Here is a 9,886-nt window from a genome sequence, read left to right as displayed (position 1 = left end):
TTTTATGCTAGCCATGACACTGAGCTAAATGCAATAGTGGAGAAAGTACTCAGCTATTTTTTTGTGTAAAATACGTTAATTCCATAATTGACTAGCTTAAAATACGTATTCATTGTATTTGTCTAGTGTTAGTTGTCAAGTTATTGGTTTAAACAATTATATAAATACGTATGAAGCATGACATATATATGTTTTGTTTAATTTCGTTTATGATACTTAGAGAAACAACCATTTGTATTTAGCAATAGCCAAAATCCGCAAGGCCTCAGGGATATTGTTGTTGAGAAGCGAAGCAGCGGAGGGGCGGGGTGAGTCCTCTCGCTGCTCCGCAGCTCTCCGGCCGGCGGTGGAGAGAGGCTGCAGCAGAGCAGCAGAGAGGAGGCGTTGAGCTCAAGTTGGCACGCGCTGCACACCGATACGGATGCTGAGGACTACTTAACTCAGGTTTCTACATAGACTTCTTATAGAACATTATTTGTATGATTTAGCTTTTTCACGTCATCTGTCAGAACACGCATTTAATAGCGTATTCATTTTCCATATAGTCCGCCAGAATGAACTTTATTTCGGACGCATCCTTATTGCAGGTAAGGCTGTCATTGTTATTCATGGTTTTAATGACTTATTTTACACACCCATGATCATGTAAAGTTGAATGATAATAACATGACACAGAGAAAGTGTATGGTTTCGTCTTAGTGAGTTTATAGACGCATCATCGCTTTTATTTAGAACAAAATCGACAACCCTGTATCCCTCAATGCGTATTGCTCTGTTGTAGAATATACTGCTGAACTTGTAATTGCAATACTCTGCACCAGGATACATCATTGTAGTGTAATATTATATTTTTACATTAAATAACCTACAAATGTTCAGTATCCCGTTGCTTATTTGCTAAATGTGGTACTACTACTCAAGAAATGTAAACATTATTGCAATTTTTACTAAGAAATACCTTACATTAATTTTGCATATTCTTTTAAAGTTTATTTAGCCTAATGTACACATTTTTTTTTTATGATCACAGTGTCTGTGAGGCATCAGTATGTGACTGTCTTTTCTTAAAAAGTTAAGTTTATTTATGAAATAGGATGCTTTTGTGTCTTTCTTGGGTTTTAATAGTCCTTCTGTCCCAGACCTCAGCTTGGTTTTATTCCAGTGATCTAATCGGGACGTACTTTAAATGCAATTATCTTGAATCTAGTAGCTGCTGGGACAGAAGAATTGAGCTACCTGAACTAAAAACCTGCAGTTATCCACTCTGTGATTCGGACTGAAAGCCGATGCTGTGCATTGACACTGTTTTTTTTGTACAGTTAGATGTCTGTGTTGTAAGTCTAGACTTTTGTCTGAGGTTTTGACGTTAATTAGATGGGTCCGGATGATCATTGCTGTTATAGTATTTCTATTGATTCCCCTGAGGCATCACAGCAGCTATACTTTACACAGGGAGGATCACAGTGGCAGCACTAGATGGCGATCTGGAGCAAGACACACAAGACTGAGAAGTGTTGCTGATTGTCAAGCATACAACAAGTGTACAGATGTGTTATGTCATGTCTCTATATTTATTAAGATATCACTATTTGGTAATTTTGTAGATTTGTTTTGATAGAAATATACTGGATTTATTTTCCTATGTTCTGGTGTCGTCTTTTTTGGGAAGTCTCTCGCCAACAAAACCACTGATTCGTAAATATCTAAAATCTGCTGATTCAAGTTGTCCCTAAGGTCCCTAAGCTTAAATACCTTGATTTAAGAGTGTGCATTAGCAGTGAGACCATTTCCAGTGCAGCTTATAAACCTGGTGTCATATATATTTATTGGGCATGACGTTTAAGATGTCAGTCCTTCAATTGGTGCCTTAAAATGATTTCATTCCACATCTTCAGGGGGCTAGTTTACCGAGGCTTATCGGGGTCTGAAATATGACTATAGTTAATGAGTGGTCTCTAACGTGTTGAATAGTAATTCAATCTCTATGGAGTTATTTTCACCTTGAGCTACACTAGGTTTACATGAGCCGCTCTATAATAATCCCGTAAACATGTAAGGGCTGATTGAGCTCTCAATATTGGTAGTTGCAGAGTTCCACATATTACTTTTGTTTTCTAAATAAATCTAGAAATAAAATGTTACCAGTTCAAAAAATACTGTTCTGATTTTCCAATATAGGTACGGTTTGAATCATTTGAGAATCCTTGGGTGGGTAATCTCTACATAGACTGATATTTTCTTTCAATAGTTTGAATAAGAAGTAAAGCCAACATACAGACTGAAGTAAACCAATGTAATGAAAAAGAGAGAGAAGTGCTTATTAGTTTCTGTGTTCTCGTCTAAAGTGGCTCTCCGTGCCGGTGTAGTCGGAGTATGTGCAATTTGTCACGGAGACGTTTGCCACTCGCAGTAATGCAGCATTTTGACGACTCAGCTCTTACTTTGATTAAATCAGTTTGACTTTTTAACATGCTGCTGGGGGGTGGATGCTCGGGGTGGATGCTGGGGGTGGATGCTCGGGGTGGATGCTGGGGTGGATGCTGGGGTGGATGCTCGGGGTGGATGCTGGGGTGGAGGGGGGGGTCAACCTGAGTCCCCGGATCAACGATGTTCATGTCTTTGCACTTAAAGCAAGTTGAAGCAGTGCTTGATTCGAAGAAGAGTGATAATTAATATCTGCATTTTCTTTTGTTGTGAGTTTGTTGTGGTTAGGAGGGTAACGGACATCTACCAATCAGAGAGCCAGTTGTTCAATCCCCATCATCAGCTGTCAACATGTTGAAGGGTCCTTGGTCCTTTACCCTAAATTGCTGACATAGGCATTTCTAAAGTATTGAAGTGTATGCAATTCGCTTTGGATAGAAGTGTCAGCTGAAATTACATTTAATAATAAAGAAGTTGGTAAATATAGCTCAGTTTTAGTTGAAATAATACTATTTTTATAAACAATGTATAGTGAGCTACTAGTCATACAGTACTTTTAGAGATGTTTTTTGATTTTGCAATGTTTAAGGTACTTAATGCTCTGATTATGAGCTGTTAAAGAGTAAAATAGAGGCGACATTTTCTTTACAAAATGAGAACTCTTTTGGAGGAAAATAAGTGTTCAGCCATTCTTTTGGAAGAAAACAAATCTAAAATGAATTAATTATGGTTTGGGCAGCCTTCAGTAGTCTAGCTAATTGCGGCTGCAGCAGTAAGAGTCATTCATTGATAATTTATTCTCAAGCTCATAAAAATACAACACTTTAAATGCTCTGCAGGCCACAACTTAATAACTGTCCCCTCCACACTCCTGCACTTGTGATTTAGCCGTCTAATGGTAAACATAAGTCTAATCACATCTTAAAGAATAACCCGGCTGTTGAGGGCAGAGTATTGAAGTGTGTCACCAGCAGAAAAAGGTTCCTCAAGAGCAGCTGCCCTCCCGTGCATACAAACCAAACAAACACAAAGCACTTAATACCTGAAGTGGGACAGAATACAGCTGGACTATTGCAGCAAGCACTTCTATCTTCCTCTAGGTCTTTTTGTCGGAGCATGCGAAATTCAATGCTGTTCGTGCAGAAGTACTATTTGTCAGTCTAGCAACACATTAAAATAGACTTTCCATCTCCTTTCCTATCATTACGAAATGCTATTCATATTATTTTTAAATAAATGCTACCTTGAGCACATCAGGCAATCATTTCAAAAGATAAAAGATTCTGGACACAAATATGTTTTTATTTGACATGCAAATGTCTTATTGAAGATTCAAAGCTGTATAAAAGAGAGGGTCTTGTGTTTTACCTTCTTGAAAGGAAGTTCATTTGTACATTGGGATTTGGTGTTTATTTGTAACAATACTATTGAACATTGTTGTTTTGTATTATCTAAGAAGAACATGAACTAATAATTAATGCAAAAGCCATTAATGGGCAGAAAAGTGTAATAAGACCATGCTAAAGCTCTAGGCATTACAGATGACCGCATCTAACTGCTGATGGCAGAGGGATTACGCTGTGTTGGGGTCTGAAAACGATCTGTGTGTTTGAGTCAGGACGCCGTGTTTCCAGTCTGCTGAACCTTTTCAACTGGGAATCCTCCATGTGCGGTCAGATTAATAGACTCGTAATCAGTGTTGAAAAATTGGAGAACACCGCCTGTTGTTTCTCAAGGACATGTTGTATTGGAGTCCAGCACTACCTTTGCATGGATAGTTTTGCCTTAACAGCATTTTGTAACAGAAGATAGTGGAACAAAATACCGTTAGTAGCCTTGATGGATGTATGAAGAGAATGGGATTACAGCATGGGAGGCAGAGCCCTGTCCATTCATCAAAGTGAAACTTGCTAGGTGTCACAAGAAGCCCAATTGGCCTGACTCAAGAACAAAAATGCCCGGATCTTTCCTGAATCTTTCTCGGATCTTCCAGCAATCTTCCACATCCATTGAGCCCATTGAGTATGTGCTCTTACGTTTTCCATAAGTCCTGCCTCCAATTTGCTCTGACACGGTAGCTTCACGTCCGGTCTCGGCTCAGTCTAATGAATGAATCCTGGATCATAGGTCCTGGATGGATATCCTCGTGGATTCATCTTCCTATTATACACACATGCATTTCCAAACATTTGGACTACCTATGTTGCAAATGTATTATCTTTTCAATTTACACACGGCATCTATAGCACGTCTGTCCGTCCTGGGAGAGGGATCCCTCCTCTGTTGCTCTCCCTGAGGTTTCTCCCATTTTCCCTTTAAACTGGGTTTTCTCTGGAAGTTTTTCCTTGTACGATGTGAGGGTCTAAGGACAGAGGGTGTCGTATTGTCATACTGATATTCTGTACACACTGTGAAGACCGCTGAGACAAATGTAACATTTGTGATATTGGGCTATATAAATAAACATTGATTGATTGATTGAAGAGGGGAAATAACTCTAGATTCCACTTCACAAGGATTTTCCAACTTTTACGCAGCGTCCACACGGCGGCGTGCGTTGAAGCTTGCCGGTGGGCGTGTCTGAAACTCGACCAACAATCAATCACAGGAATCTCCCGCCCCGGACACCCAAGCACGCGGTTTGATTGGCTAGAGTTTTTACTGGAGCGACTGAACCACAATGCAGTTCGGCAAAGCGTGACGGCACCCCATTCAAAGTGCATGGGCAGAAGCGTTGAAGCTTCAATGCATGCCGCCGTGTGGACGGGCCGTTAGCCCATATTTTAATCAATGGGGCCTATTTAAATGTACGTCCTGGAAAGTAGTTTTTACGAAAAACCTACTGCTGATTTTTAGATGTCTCTTATCTAATTTAAAGGTCCGATGTCATGCTTTTCCGGTTATTACCTGTCCCCTTGTGTGTTATGAAGGTTTTTATGCATGTAAACGGTCTGCAAAGTCACAAACCCTCAAAGTACACCCTAGCACACACACAAACTCCCAGCGTGTGTGTGTGTGTGTGTGTGTGTGTGTGTGTGTGTGTGTGTGTGTGTGTGTGTGTGTGTGTGTGTGTGTGTGTGTGTGTGTGTGTGTGTGTGTGTGTGTGTGTGTGTGTGTGTGTGTGTGTGTGTGTTTGTGTGTGTGTGTGTGTGTGTGTGTGTGTGTGTGTGTGTGTGTGTGTGTGTGTGTGTGTGTGTGTGTGTGTGTGCAGGCTGGGTTTCGCTGTGTCTCGCAGACGGCCACTGGGCTCATAGGGAGCGGGTCAGGAGCTCCAACAAGCCGTTTAGGACAGAGAGTGAATACACAGAGATGCTGTATGAGAAACCAATGTGATTTTGGAAAATTGCACAATTTAAATCTATTCTAGTAGACCTCAACAATGGAATTATGATCAGTAGATATGGCCATGACATGGGACCTTTAAGTCAAAGGAAGAAGTCATTTCAGTCCCAAATCATGTCACGGACTGACACAAAAGTGTAGTACCACTGTTTGGCCACTACAACATTTGCTTTAACGCTTGTGGTTGGGGAACTTTAGGGTCAGCAGTGTGAGAAAAAGTTTTTAGAGAGTACTTGTCCATGGACAAGTGAGTTTGGAAATGTACTTGTCCGAATACATTTTTCACTTGTCCAGAATGGACAAAAATTGGGGCCACTGGAATCTTCTTCTTCGCCATCGTATTTTACATTTTCCCACGGTTTTTATGACACCGCTAACGTAAGTGAGCAGTAAGATTTTACTGCATCACACAAAGGGTCGGGTATCGTTTGGATTTTAATGATTCCGGTTCTGCTTTTCGATTCCGGTTATTTTCAGTTCTCGATTCCGGTTCTTTTGAGAGGGTACAAATAAGTCCCATGACAAACTGGGAGAAAAATATATTTATGAAAACATTAAGTCAAATCTGTATTCCTATTTACAAATCACTTCATACTGTTGAATTTCGTACGGTTATTGAATACAATTATATAAAAATAATCTCTGCATTGTTTAGTTAGTTCCAAGTGGTGCAGTTTGAGAATGTACAATTGGCCCAGTCTCCTCTGATGCTACACTGCAACCTGCCTGTGAGACACAGTCCAACCACACATCTCCAACACATAGGCCTAATAATAATATTAATAATAATACATTATTATTATCTCAAAAAGAGAGATGCTAACAAATAATCTAGGAAGTTTAACCACTTGGATTAAACCGGATTAAACCGGACTCAGATTTGAACTTCAACGCCCATTTAAACAAAGTGACCAAAATAGCTTTCTTTCATCTCAGAATCATAGCGAAGGTACGACCATTCATAAATCAAAATGATGCAGAGAAGCTAATTCATGCTTTTATATCTAGCCGACTAGACTACTGCATGCACTATTCACTGGTTTCCCCAAGAAAGCAGCAAGACTACTAGCGAATACCAAAAGGAGGGAACACGTTAATCCTGTTTTAGCTACTCTACACTGGCTTCCTGTAACTTTTAGAATTGATTTGAAGGGTGCTTCTCCTCACATACAAAGCTCTAAATAAACAAGGACTCAGCTACATGGCTGACTCTCTAATGAACTACACACCTGCCAGAACACTGCGATCATCAGATGCAGGTCTATTAGAGGTCACCAGCTTAAAACCTCTCTTTACCAAAGCATTTTACTGATTTTACTCTATTATACTGCACTATTATCTGTGATTGACATTGCACTATTTCTCTGTTTTATTCCCCATGTTTTTATTTGTAATTATTTTATCCCACTTTATGCTTTGCTCTTGCTGCTTGTTTTACACTGATTTTATGTCTTATTTTATACTGATGTAAAGCACTTTGAACTGCAATCCCCTGTATGAAAGGTGCTATACAAATAAAGTTATTATTATATTTATAGTCTATAGGCCTAGCGCTTTTCTTCAACTCAAAGAGCTTGCACGCTTACACATGTTCTGCAATAGTATTGCAGCTGCCCAGCTACTCACTGTTTGTAAAAGTAAATAAATAGTATAAATAGCATTTCAATAATGTACTTTCTATACCCTGCTTCATAAACAATACTGACATCCCTGTGCTCCTCCGAGTCTGGGGGTCCGGGGATGTGAGGACAGCGCGAGGACACAGACAGGGAGGCTGCTTCACTTCATAAAGGAAATGGTGGTCAATATTAACAACACAGGATCTAAAACACTTAATAACCTTCATTACGTGTTAGAGAAAGAACATAAGAAAGTTTGACAAAGATGAGGCTGTTACACGGGCAGCGGATCTGCTGTGTGTGTGTAGAGAGGGGCTCGGCCTCGCCTCCTGTCCTCACAACTCTTATTAATCCCAGGACCGGACAATTGTTATTCGTTCCTACTCTGAACTGAGTTTTGCTTCCCAACCCGGCCACTGTGCTACACTTCCCGCCCCGCTCCTGTCTAACTGTACAGAAAGCGGCGAGATGCATTTCCTTAGGAATCGACAAGCAGAACCGAAACTAACATTTCTAAACGAACAATGGCGGACACGGACAATTTGCGAATGAGTTCTGCCTTTTGTAAACTCAATGTATCAATAATGTGTCAATAAATCAGGCCGAAAAACGTCACTTGTCCGCCGGACAAGTCAATTGAAAGATCTACTTGTCCGATATTGTAAATAACACGTCCCGGACGGTGGGACGTGTACTTTTTCGCACACTAGGGTGTAAGAAGGGCAATGTTGAAATGTAGCGTGACCTTTAAGGATTTTCTTGTTTTATAAATGTTTCTTGGATTGTGTTCCTCTCTACTAACTACTTATCATAAACATTGTGTTTATTACTTCTGAAATGGAGATGAAATCTAGTTAGTAGTAGTATTTATGGTCTTCCGGACCGACGTGTGTGTGTGTATGAATTATGGAGAGGCTCTGTCAAGAAGTTTGAACACTGTTCTCATTCTCAGGACGAGGCAATGGCAAAACATCAGTCATGAAATTCAAATGGCTCATAACGTGGAGGTAAGAAGGGGGAGACCATTAAGGCCAGCATCCCATCAGCTCCCAGCATCTTATTCATCCGCGCAACAAAGGCGGAGCGGAGGAGAAAAAAGAAAGAATGAAAAAGCAACATGAAAGACTTTTAAGTGGTTCTGCCTGGTGGGCACTCTGGAGTGGACAGGAGGGAGGGTGATGGAGCTGACCATTACAAAACATTGTGAATGCTCTCCTCGGGGCAAATGGATGAGTAACACATTATACTGGAGACATCCAGGGGCTTCTTTGTGCTTGTTGTTGCTGCACCTACTGTAGAGAGCGGCTGTTCCTGCAGTCAGGGTCATATGTTGTTTTCTAGTTTGTGTTTTTCAGGAGCCATCCAACTCTGGCTTTGATCACTGAGGTTTGATAGGGTGATGGATGAATGGAGAGTTAAAAGTAGATGACTAATTGCTCTTTTTTTGGTGGGCAGATTAGCTTCATTTTAGAGATAAAAAGGGGGATGACGTGATAAGAATCCACAGGGCTTATACGAAACTGTGTCCAGATGAGCTATGTTAAATTGCTTGTTTGATTGGTAATATATCGTCATTTACTCAAAGCAACGTACATAAAAAGCCACTGGCTCCGGCTTCTCAAATGTGAATATTTGGTGGGTTTCTTAGTTTTCCTTAAATATTAAAATAAATATCGTTTTTTAAAACTTGTCGATGGGACAAAATAAGATTTCTGCCATGAGCTCTGGGAAATTGTGATGGCCAGTTTTCATTATTTCTTGACATTTTAAAGACCACATTTTTAATCTGGAAAAATGTTTTCTTATAAATAGCAATTTTAGTTTCAGCTCTGGACAGTTTTAATTTCAATCAGACATCATCAGTAAAGTTATTTTACAAAACCTGATTTTAAAAGGGTAGTTCAAACTTAAAAGTGGGGTAGGTAATTTTGGAGAAAGCCAGCTTGAGTGCGCTAGAATTTGTAAATACACAGCCGGAAGAAATCTGCTACTTCCTTACAGAGCCCCTCCTCCAACACACACGAACGCCACATGACCAATGAGGGCACGAGATAAGTTTGTGCACAGATGGAAGGCTGACAGGCAGGTAGGCCATCCAGTTACTTTAGCCGGGCCGGCTCAGATGATTGGTCGTGCTTTTTACAAGTACTACGGCTTCCACAGATGAACATTTTTTTTTATGGATTTTTTCTCAAAGCACTTCAGATATTCATTGCTATCGGGATGTTAAGAGCATTCCATGGAATATAACAACAAGTGTATCTCGAGCCGGTTTCTCAAACTTACCTACCCCACCTTTAAAGTTAAAAAATATTCAAGACAGTCAAAATTGAGCAACATTTATATAAGGGTAAAAATTGCCCCAAAAATATTGTGTGTAAAATATGGGATCAATTTGAAGTCAGTTTTAACATTAGTAGCTAACGTATGCTTATCTTTTTATGAAGTAACATTTAAATTAAATGACATTTCAAGTGCAAATAATGTCAATAAGTTATTTA

At 39.9% G+C, this 9,886-nt stretch overlaps 1 protein-coding gene across 1 annotated transcript in view; it reads left to right on the top strand.

Annotated features, from left to right (window-relative positions):
* Nucleotides 1–374: 374 nt before the first annotated feature.
* Nucleotides 375–9,886, top strand: part of LOC117461155 (multiple epidermal growth factor-like domains protein 11) — a 147,348-nt gene continuing 137,836 nt past the window's right edge. Inside the window, exon 1 of the mRNA XM_034102917.1 lies at nucleotides 375–444. The gene's annotated coding sequence lies outside the window, so the exon portion shown is untranslated. The remainder of the gene's footprint in view (nucleotides 445–9,886) is intronic.

Source organism: Pseudochaenichthys georgianus, chromosome 3 (assembly GCF_902827115.2).
Source record: "Pseudochaenichthys georgianus chromosome 3, fPseGeo1.2, whole genome shotgun sequence".
Classification (NCBI taxonomy): Eukaryota; Metazoa; Chordata; class Actinopteri; order Perciformes; family Channichthyidae; genus Pseudochaenichthys; species Pseudochaenichthys georgianus.
The sequence above is the reverse complement of the archived record's forward strand: the minus strand, read 5'-3'. Positions and strand labels throughout refer to the sequence as shown.